An 11,102-nucleotide genomic window follows, 5' to 3' on the forward strand; every position below is an offset into this window, starting at 1 on the left:
AGGGCCCCATGAAATAAGTTCTTTTAAAACCAGAAGAAAAAACTAAACTTTGGGGTCCAAGAAAATGTTTTAATATTTAATATTAATATTCATGTGTATATCAATACAGTTATAAAATATAATTTCTAATGTTTTTCATAGAGGAAGGGGCCCAGGAAGGCACAAGTACCTAACGGCCCTTGAAAGTGGTAATGCAGCCCTTCCTGGAGAAGATATGTGTGTTGCCAGAAGCTCACAAAGTCTCTCTTAGACAGTTGGGTCCACATTTTGCCCTTCTCCTCTTAACTGTAGGGATTCAAACTGGATCAGATAGTGATGAGACAGCTCTTTCCTTCTTTTCTGGCTCCCCCTTCACCAAAATTCCTCTCCATTTCTCAAGTTACAAAATCAAAACTTTCCTGCAGGCAAACAAATGCCAATATTCTCTAAGAAGTTGTTTTTTTCAGTTATTATGTTGTGAGTCCATGTCCTTTGGGCCCAAAGTCTTTTTTTTTTTTAATAATAATTTATTTATTTTTTATTTTTATTTATTTATTTATTTTTGGCTGCGTTGGGTCTTCATTGCTGTGCGTGGGCTTTCCCTAGTTGTGGCGAGCGGGGGCTACTCTTCGCTGCAGTGCACGGGCTCCTCATTGCGGTGGCTTCTCTTATTGCAGAGCACCGGCTCTAGGCACGCAGGCTTCAGTAGTTGTGGCTCGTGGGCTCAGTAGTTGTGGCTCACAGGCTCTAGAGCTCAGGCTCAGTAGTTGTGGCGCACGGGCTTAGTTGCTGTGCGGCATGTGTGATCTTCCCGGACCAGGGCTCAAACCCGTGTCCCCTGCATTGGCAGGTGGATTCTTAACCACTGCACCACCAGGGAAGCCCTGGGCCCAAAGTCTTATACTTAAATTGAATATTTGAGTATGTAGGGGTTCTACACCAAATCTCTACATCTGATTCACCAAATTCAGATGATGATGGCATGAAGGGTGATACCTTTCTCTCCCAATTCAAATCCAGTTACTAACCACCTCTCTGACGTGGAGCAGATACTTGGGAGGAGTATGCAGAGAAGCCTAGGGAAGATGTGTGAGACATGGGCTGTGCTAGCATCCAGAGAGCAAGAAATCAAAAGTGTTGACTCCCTCCTTGTCAGATGGGATCTTGGGACTGACTGCTGAGAGCTCTGCATAAGGACCAAAAAAGAATCAGGTGTGGAGAGATTAGTGGACCCTCCCATCCCCCACCACCCCGGAAGGGCAGCACCAGGCAGGATGTTGGGTCCTAGGAGAAGCCGAAGAGAACTGAGCCAGGAAGGCTGAGTTCCTTCCTAATTCTGTTCCTCACCATTCACAACTTTCCCTGGCTCAGGAGCTCCAGCAACTTCACCAGAACTTTAGATTCTTGTAAGAGAAGCCACCAGATGTAGGAGAAAGTGCCCTTGACCTTCCCAAGAGGTGCCCCAGGTAGTTACCTCTTTTCATGTATAAGGTGTAATTTAGATACATAACCCACTAGCAATCTTCTTCAAGTTTCTGTAGGTTTTCAAAAGATAAACCAGTGAGCATTAAGTGAACTTCATTGACATTGAGACAAATTCATTGACACTGACACAGAATAAGCATTCCAACTCCACGTTAATAATGTCAAAGTCTTGTTTCAAACTGTTAAAGTCTAGTAGCATATATACTAGAAGATGGGGGCTTCCCTGGTGGCGCAGTGGTTAAGAATCCGCCTGCCAATGCAGGGGACATGGGTTCGAGCCCCAGTCCGGGAAGACCCACATGCCGTGGAGCAGCTAAGCCCATGTGCCACAACTACTGAGCCTGTGCTCTAGAGCCCACAAGCCACAACTACTGAGCCCATGCGCCACAACTACTGAAGCCCACGCACCTAGAGCCCATGCTCCACAACAAGAGAAGCCACCACAATAAGAAGCCCATGCACCACAACGAAGAGTAGCCCCTGCTCACTGCAATTAGAGAAAGCCCACGTGCAGCAACGAAGACCCAACACAGCCAAAAATAAATTAAAATAAATTAAAAGAAAAAACGGAAGATAGGGATGTCATTTCTCCATCCTCTTGAGCCAACAATAGAAGCCAGTTGCTGTGATTTATCCAAAGCAGACCAGTTATATCGATGGGTAGAAGGATGATCTGGGAATTTAGAGCTCTATCCCCGACTGGCTCTGTGACTGTCTAAGCCATTTTACATTTTACACTTCAGACTTCACTGAAGAAATTGAAGGACTGAACCAGAAGATTTCATCATACGTAACTGTATTAGTTTCCTGGGGCTGCCCAAACAAAGCACCACAAACTGGGTGACTTAAACAACACAGATTTATTGTCTCACAGTTTTGGAGGCCAGAAGTCTGAAATCAAAGCATTGGCAGGGTTGGGGCTGTGAGGGAGGATCTATTCCTTGTCTTTCTCTTAGCTTCTTGTAGCCTCAGGCGTTCCTTGGCTTGTAGATGGCTGCCTTCTCCCTGCATCTCCACATTGTCTTCACTTTATGCAAGTCTGTCTCTGTGTCCAAATTTGCCCTTTTTATAAGGACACAAGTCATATTACATTAGGGCCCGCCCTAATGACCTCATCTTAACTTGATTGTCTGCAATGATCCTATTTCCAAATAAGGTCACATTCATAGGTACCTGGGGTTAGGACTTCAATATTTATTAGGGGGACACAATTCAATGTATAGCACTAAATTTGTAAAAAAAAATCAATAAAGGGAAAAATATGTGAGTCCAAAAGTAAATTGAAACATCTACCAAGAGAAGCTGGAATGGGAGTTGGATAGGTCTCCACAGCCCACCTAGCCTGATCTTTGCCAAACTGCAGAGTATTTTACAGGCTCCTTCCATAAAGATTACAGGATCTATAGCAGGGATAGTACCAGGGAGGAAAACACAGAGGCTTCTTCAAATTGTACCAATAACACATATATATGAGGGCAAAGGTGAAGATGGATTTATTTGTCTTACATACCTATAGAGCCAGCAATACTCAAGCAAATAAATTTAGCCTTTCATACTTGATGAGAAGCCAAAATGAGCCTCCCACATAAATATCACTTGAAAATCTTCCCCTGGACTTCTTTCACTCATTCATTCATCAACTAGATCCACCTGCCTAAATTAACCCCATCTTTATTTTGCCTGCTGGGTGAAAATGGAGATCTCATTGACTCACCAGCCCTCCAGCTCTTAGAAATAGATGGTGGATCTTTCTTGAGCTACACATCTAAACCAGAGCCCAGAGAGTAAATGGTTTGTGCCCTGACCAAAGTTCAGTTATTTTTTTGCATTTGCCTTCTTTGCTCCCATCACATGTGAAGTTCCCATGCCTTTCCCCCGACACACACTCTCTGCAGAGAAAAGCAAAATCTTTGTTGAGTATTAACCTCTCCAACAATGAGAAATTCCTCCCCAGATGACTCAGGACAGATTGGAGCCAAACCATTTCCTTCAGTCCCTGAGCACATTGTTTCCCTCTGGTGACTCCTGCAATCCAGAAACAGCTGCAATAAAACAACATTCTGATATAATCTCTCAAGCCATCCTTACCCTTTTGTTTTTTCTCTCTGGATGGAAGAAAGAGAAAATTCCTTGCAAAGCTGCCATGGTGCATTATTTCCAAGTGTCTGCCGATGAAGGCACAAACCAAGCAGCACTTTTTACTGGAGGAAAGGAAAGAGCAAAAATGGAAGGAAGATGTAAAAAATGATGGAGAAAACTCTGAATGAGTGAAATAAAGTTATGCAGTGGAAAGAGAATTGAGCAAAAACATTGCTTATGCGATGCAATTGAAAGCTTAAGCTCACCTTGCCCTTCACTTTGAATGAACCAGGAAGGCAGTCTATTTCAGTATTTAATTTGGACTGTTCTTACTTGAAACTGTTGCTGAATTCAGGTTTGGCTGCTTGCAGCTCAAAAGCCAATAACTGAGGGGCAAGTGTCTGTAGAACGGAAAGGTGCTTTATTCAGAAAAGCTGGCAATCTGGGGAGAAGGTGGACTCTTGTCCAGAGACCAACTGTGAAGGTTCTGCTCAGCCATGACATTTTTAAAGGGAAAAAGGGGTAACAATCTCAATCATTAAGGTAGGAGGTCATATTCTTCGTCATTTTTCCACTGTGTGCAGACCTGCTGACTTCTCCTGATCTTCTTTTGGATGCTGTCTTGCCTGCATGGTCCGCCTGCAATTGGATGTTCTCCTGCCCGCATGGTCTGCCTGCAAATTTGCTAACGGGGCATCTGGGGATAGAGAGTCAGTCATTCTTTAACTGCTTAATTCTTCATTCGTACTCCTTTTAATCTGGGAAAAGAATCAACAGTTTAGGCAAGGCGTTGTGTACATTCAGTAAAGCAAAAATCAGGAGTTAGGTTAAATGTTACTTAGTAATCTCACTTTTATGACTAAGGCTTAAGGGGAACAGAAATATACCAACAGGAAAGGGGCAAAAGAGCTGCTTACAAATCCCTATTTGTCAGACATCATTCCATTTCTATGGGTTTAGGGGTGAAGGTCCATCTTCTATAATTTCTTCATGCTGACATAGGGCACCATATTTTCAGAGTGGAAGATGTCGACATGGGTCTGTAGCATCTCTTTGCTGACAATTTTAGTTGCCTGGCTTTATGGATGGAATTAATGCTTGCCCTCTACCTTCTTGCTGGGATTAGCTAATGGGAAGCATCACCAAAAGATTGAAGAGTAGAAAGAGTGAGGTTGAGATATTTTTGACTGTGGCTCCCTCCCTCATGGGTCACCACAGTTTGGCTGCTTTTCTGTACTGAAGGTCACAGTTCCTGGGAGAGGGGAGTGTCCCTTCCTCTTCACACAGCTATGCTCTGCCCCTTCCCCTTGCCCCTGCATGTGTGGGGGTGGGTAACAGAATCCCACTGTTGCTGGTGCCAAATCCCTAAACCTCACCCACACTTTATAAGTAGATTAGACCCTTAAACTCTTTTTTTTTTATTAAAAATTTTTATTGAAGTATAGTTGATGTATAATACTATATGTTACAGGTGTACAGTATAGTGAGTCACTATTTTTAAAGGTTATACTCCATTTATAGTTATTGTAAAATATTGGCTATATTCCCTGTGTTGTATAATATATCCTTGTAGCTTATTTTATTCATAATAATTTGTACCTCTTACTCCCCTACCCCTATATTGCCCCTCCCTCCTTCCCTCTCCCCACTGGTAACCACTAGTTTGTTCTCTATATCTGTGAGTCTGCTTCTTTTCCCTTAAACTCTTCTTAATTGCACAGTTTGAGTGTGCTCTCTGTATCCAGGAGGTACCCTGGATATTACAAGTCATAGATTTTCCCTTCAACTAGACTGTCTCTTATAAGATGCCCTGTGTCTTCTTCAAAATATCTAGCATGGTCCCATGCACAGAGTAAACACTGGTCATCCATGCTATTGGTGATCTCAGGAAAGTCCTTCACTTAGTCTGGCCCCTCTTTCCAAGGTCACATTACCAGACCTATTAATCATGTATGATTCTGTTTGTTCATGCAAATCTGCTCATCATTGTTGCCCCAAACCTGCATTTAATGGGATTTTGCTGCTTGTGGTAAGCAGTGTGGTGCAATGGAAAGAGTAGGGGTTTTGGAGCCTTGCCGACCTAGGTTCAACTCCCAACACTGCTACTTTCTAGGTGGGTAACATGGGAAAATCTACTTAAAGTCCCCAAGAACCACTGTCACCATCTGTAAATGTGAGATGTAGGATCACCACATCTCTGCCTCCTTCCCCAGCACCTTTTCCATCTTCACCAGTGTGGCCAAGTAGAGTTCTTTTTCCCCAGTTTGAACACAATGGCTGGTGGTAGGATGAAGCCAGGTTCCTGAAGAAAAGGGGATAGAAAAGAAAGGAAGGGAAAATGATAGAAAGTTTAGGCATATTGGCAACACAGCCCATGCTTATGATCAATATTAAGTATGTTTTGGGGAGATGTGGAAGAAACTGTGATGCCTAAAGAAGCTCAGGGAAAAACGTATGAGGAGGTGTAAAACACAACCAAGGTGGAATATTCCAATGCTGCTCGTCTGAAGCGATGGTGCTGTATTAGTAGTCTTTTCACTGAGAGCGGGTTGAAGCAAAGAATTTATCTAACGTAGAAAATAGGACACTAAGCAGAGAACAGGTTCAAAAGAAAAACAAAGGCAGTGAATATGATTCCTTCCACCCCTTAAATGAGTTGGTTTATACGTAACTCATAAGTTCCCATCAAAGTGGAATTTAAAATTTTCCAATGCTACTAATAAAGTGAGCATCATAATGCAGAACTCTTGAAACAAGTTGACTGACTCTCATTCCTTTTTTTTTCATAATTTTTTAATACCTTTTTTATTTTATTACTTATTTATTTATTTTGGCTGTGTTGGGTTTTCATTGCTGTGGGCGGGCTTTCTCTAGTTGCGGCGAGCAGGGGCTGCTCTTCATTGCGGTGTGCGGGCTTCTCTAGTTGGTGCACAGACTCTAGGCATGCGGGCTTCAGTAGTTGTGGCACACAGGCTCAGTAGTTGTGGTTCGTGGGCTCTAGAGCGCAGGCTCAGTAGTTGTGGCGCATGGGCTTAGTTGCTCCGTGGCATGTGGGATCTTCCCGGACCAGGGCTCGAACCCGTGTCCCCTGCGTTGGCAGGCGGATTCTTAACCACTGCGCCACCAGGGAAGTCCTCTCATTCCTTTTTTATTTTTTATTTTTTTTACAGATAATACCCAGGTACATTTGTGGAGTGGGGAAGAGGTTTCCAAGCAACCCTGCAAGGCAGACTTGGTGTGGACGAAAAGACAACCCAAGAGAAAAGGACAGGAATGTTTATATCATGCCCTGGGCTGGGAGTGTCTCCATCACTGGCTACAGCTAAATGTGTTCCTTCAGGCAATGGGCCAAGCCTGTGTGCTTGCCTGGCTGTTGTAAAGAATCACAGCAAGGTCTCAGGGCTTGTAATACCTTCTTCAAAGGGTTACTATGAGGCAGTACAATGAGACAATATACATAAACAGCCTAGTACCCAGAACATAGCAGGCACCTCACACATGCTCTGTATTATTTTTTTGTAGGGATTTAGAGCATGTATGCAATTTAGATAAAAGGCTTTTTTTTTTTAATTTGGAAAATCATTATGGTTAACATTCTCCTATTGGTTATGCCAGCTATTGTGATGCCCCCAAAGGGTTATTTTCCACCTCCTTTACACCTGTCTTCCTGATAAACAGTGAAGAGCATCTGACAACACTGAGGACCCAATAGTACAATGGAGTTACGTACACAAGTACTTAAGTTGCTTGTAGTCAGCTACACATTCAACAAAAGAAAATAATGCCGATGAATATATACGTATATATGTAATTTTTCCCCCCAACAATATGGTCCTTCAGTTCAAGCCAACTACTTCATCTGGTGCTCAACCAAAGAAGGAGCCATGGCCATCTGTTCTAACTCTGGGGCAAAACTGGCTGTGTTGAACTTACTGTGAGATGGCACAGAATACATAAAACCAAGTAATCTGTACTACATGGATGATTTAAGAGATTTTTAATGGTAATTTTTTATTGATATGATTTTTGCCCTATGTGTTGACTTTTAGAACCCAAACTCCAAGCTTGGTACAACACCACTGCCACACACTGTAGTGTGTCATTTCAAGTTGTCAGATGCTAAGCATGTATGAAAAGTGACCCCCCATCCTCACAATACCCAGTATTACTCTGATATTAATTTGGAGACTGCTTAGGCAGCCTCATAGCTGTGAAGACATCTGCATTACCATGTTCCTGCCAGTAAATTCCTTCTCTCAACACTGGCATTATTAATATTTTAAATTATTTATTTAAAAAATACTTACCAAATGTCTACTACCTGCTAGGCCCTCACTTCAGCTCTAGGAATACAGGAGTGAATAAAACAGGCTTCCTCTGGCCTTGTGGAGTTCACATTCTAGGTGGGGAACCAGATACATTGATCAACTATTCACACAAATTCATTCAGTCAGTCATTCATTCAACAAACATGAAACTGAAGGGATAGACGGTAATTCTCCAGTGGTCTCTGGGAAGAGCTGGGGCATTGAAGGCAAAGCACACAGGGTAATCCTTGCTGTGGGTTGTCAACTGCTGTGGAACCTATCGCTCCAAACCTATTGGTCTTCTATGAAGTCTACGATGATGTCAGTCTGTGTTCTCTTCATCTACAAACATTAGGCTAACCCACCACCGTGATAGATGTACTCTCAATTGTAGTTGTTGTTTCCTACTAAGATGATAAATTTGCACTGCTCTCATCAGACTCCTCCAACTGATCATCTTTTGAACAATGGATGCATTTAGAGATGGCTGGCCAGGGTCAGGAGAGCAGTCTATAGCCATAAAAGAGATAAAGCAGGGTCACCACATTCTAGAATTATTAAAGCCCTCATCTTGGTCTTATCAGAAAGTGCTCTCACTAACTGAATAAACTAAGCCTAGATGAAGCTGATATTGTCATCTGGGAGATTCTTACTTTAACTAGGACATTCTCCTTTTTGCATGTATAGTACATATGTGTTCCTCTCAACTGGTTTTGTACATTTTCATCTCTGCCTTAATATATTCACATAGCACTCTTTAAATACCCTAATTATAATAAGGAAAAGAAAAAAAAATAAGGAAAAGAGAAGGAAATAAAATGGCTCCATTCCATTCCTCACTAGAAAGTTGATTCTGTAAGTTTAATCCTGACTCTATTTCCTAACCATCTATCACTCTGGGATTTAACAGGGAAGAATAGGCACAAAATGTGGCCCAATTGAAAGAGAATTAATGAAAAAGAAAATTAAAATAGTTAACCCTTATTAATCATTTTGAATGTGCCTCATCCTAGGAGGTAGGTTTAATTATTAGGTATGATTTACCCACAAAAAATAGAAGATTAGAGTAATGAAGTAATTGGCTATAAAGTCACAGCTGGGGCTCAAAGCCAGCATTCCCACCCAGGAAGTCTGACTCCAGATTCCACACTCTTAATCTCGGCTATGTTGCCTTCCTGAAATGAGCAAAGAGTAAGAGAGGAGAAAAATAGTGACAAGAAAAGGGAGAGTTGAATAACAGAAGACACGGGCAGGAGGAAGGGACTCAAGTAGTTTTCACATTCTAGAAAATAATTGAGTAGAATTAATGCTGACCTTGAAACAGAACTATTTCCCTCAACACTCATTCTATATTAAAAAAAAAAAAAAGTCACTGCCATTGTCTCCTTTTCCTTTTCTAATCTTTGCACAGCGCTTAGAATGACGCTATCTGAAAAGCATGTGTTCAATAAACCCTACTGACTAACCAATGGTTTTGCACAAGAAACACTGAAGGACACTTAGGCAAGCAGATACCTTGTAAAATCTATAGCAATGAGATCTTTTGGATGATGTGTTTTCCATTGTTTATTACTTCTCTAGAAGGTCACAAGAGCCAGCCCTCAATGGGAGTGGCACCCAGGCAACGGTCTGCTGTAATCGATCTTGTAGTGACTCTCCATCACAAGTTCCACTGCAGCTCCTGGGTGGGCCTTGAGTGGTCTGAGCCCCATCCCCATCCCCACTGCCAGTAAATGGGTCTGGAATAGGCAGGCCTAGGCCAGTTTGCACCAAGGAGTCACTAAGAGGGGTTTTCTAGGCACTTCTGGAAAACATGTTCTCTTACCCTTAAGAAAGAGCCATAGGCTCCTGGTTGAATCCTTAGACTTCATGACTCTCTTCCAACATGGCCCAAGACAGCTCTCCAAACAATGAAGTGTAGATGCAGCCACACCAAATTCACCAAAACTCTTACCCAAGTTATGCTACCAAACAGGGATGTGCTTTAGAAATCAACACTGAAGGGTCTAGAATCCAGATATGGTTTCAGAATTGAAGAACTAGGCACTGATTCCAGAAAAGATCAGAACCTGAGGAGGACTTAGAATCAAGCCAAGACCAAGATCACCCTGAAGAGAAGATTCAAAGCAAAGAAGATAGACGATGTCCTACCAGCTACGCTTCCTCCCAATTACACACCCTCAGCAAGGGATTTATGGACAAACCTTATCCTGGGATTGATTCCAGAGAGCAACTCATTAAAGAAATTGAGGTTCCAGAACTGAGCAGATAAAAGGAGAACCTGATGAGGCCTTAGAACAAAGACAAAACCAGAGACAAAATCTCAGAGATGAGAGAGTTCGTGGTATAGAAACTACAGAAAATGGCACCAATCTCACTAGCAACTGTCTTATTTCTCTGGAGCCAGAACAGAGTGAACAGAGAGACAAATTCAGAGTATCTGATATCAGATTGGGCTCCAAATCAATCTCTCTCTTCCTGGAAACGTACCCTTCTAAACATACCTTCTGCTCCTCTAGAAGCTGAGCCTTCTGGAGATGGTAAATAGGAATTTAGGAGCCAGAGACATATAAAGCACCACACAGCCCTACTGACTGAGCCTGGATCCAGAGTTCGGCAGATCTTGAGGACAATGAAAATGAACTTATTAATATATATTTTTTAAAAAGAACAAAAAGAAAATGAAAGAGCCGTAGGAAGTTAGCAGAATGTTTGAAAAAGGAGGCAATTAGCCCATAACTACTAGAAGCTTTCTAAGAACTGGGAAACTTACTTTAGGATAAAGTCAGCACTGGGGATAGGAGAGCAAAGGAATGGAAAGAGCCACTGGATCCACCAATCCTTAACCCTACCCCCTACCTCTGATTTCCTGTACTTGTGCCAGTAAGTTTCTTTACCATGGGAGCTAATTCGAAGTTGAGTTGGCTTTTCTGTTACTTGTATTTTAAATTATCCTACTGATATAGCCTGGTAAACATTTAAAAAAAAATGGTGACCATGCATGGCCTCATGGCCTGATTTCACTCCCAGCATGGTCCATTTGTTCAAGCTATTCTTCCTTTTCCATAATTATGACAGCCTGCTCACCTGACAGGTGCAGCCTTTCTCTTGACAAGGAGGCCTGGCTGGAAAATTTCAGCTGGAGTCCCAGTGCCTGTAATGTTCCTGCCATCCTCCCACCCATCCATCCATCTACCATCCAGCTGATGGATCAACAGATTTACTGCAAGCATTTATCAAAGCATTTTGCTA

General features: G+C 42.3%; 1 long non-coding RNA gene across 1 annotated transcript in view; it reads left to right on the forward strand.

Moving 5' to 3' along the window:
* The window catches only part of LOC132360687 (uncharacterized), a 37,013-nt gene extending 28,487 nt beyond the window's left edge, over nucleotides 1-8,526 (forward strand). The window contains exon 3 of the long non-coding RNA XR_009501159.1: nucleotides 6,714-8,526. This is a non-coding gene — a long non-coding RNA (uncharacterized LOC132360687). The remainder of the gene's footprint in view (nucleotides 1-6,713) is intronic.
* Nucleotides 8,527-11,102: the final 2,576 nt, after the last annotated feature.

Source organism: Balaenoptera ricei, chromosome 2 (genome assembly GCF_028023285.1).
Source record: "Balaenoptera ricei isolate mBalRic1 chromosome 2, mBalRic1.hap2, whole genome shotgun sequence".
Classification (NCBI taxonomy): Eukaryota; Metazoa; Chordata; class Mammalia; order Artiodactyla; family Balaenopteridae; genus Balaenoptera; species Balaenoptera ricei.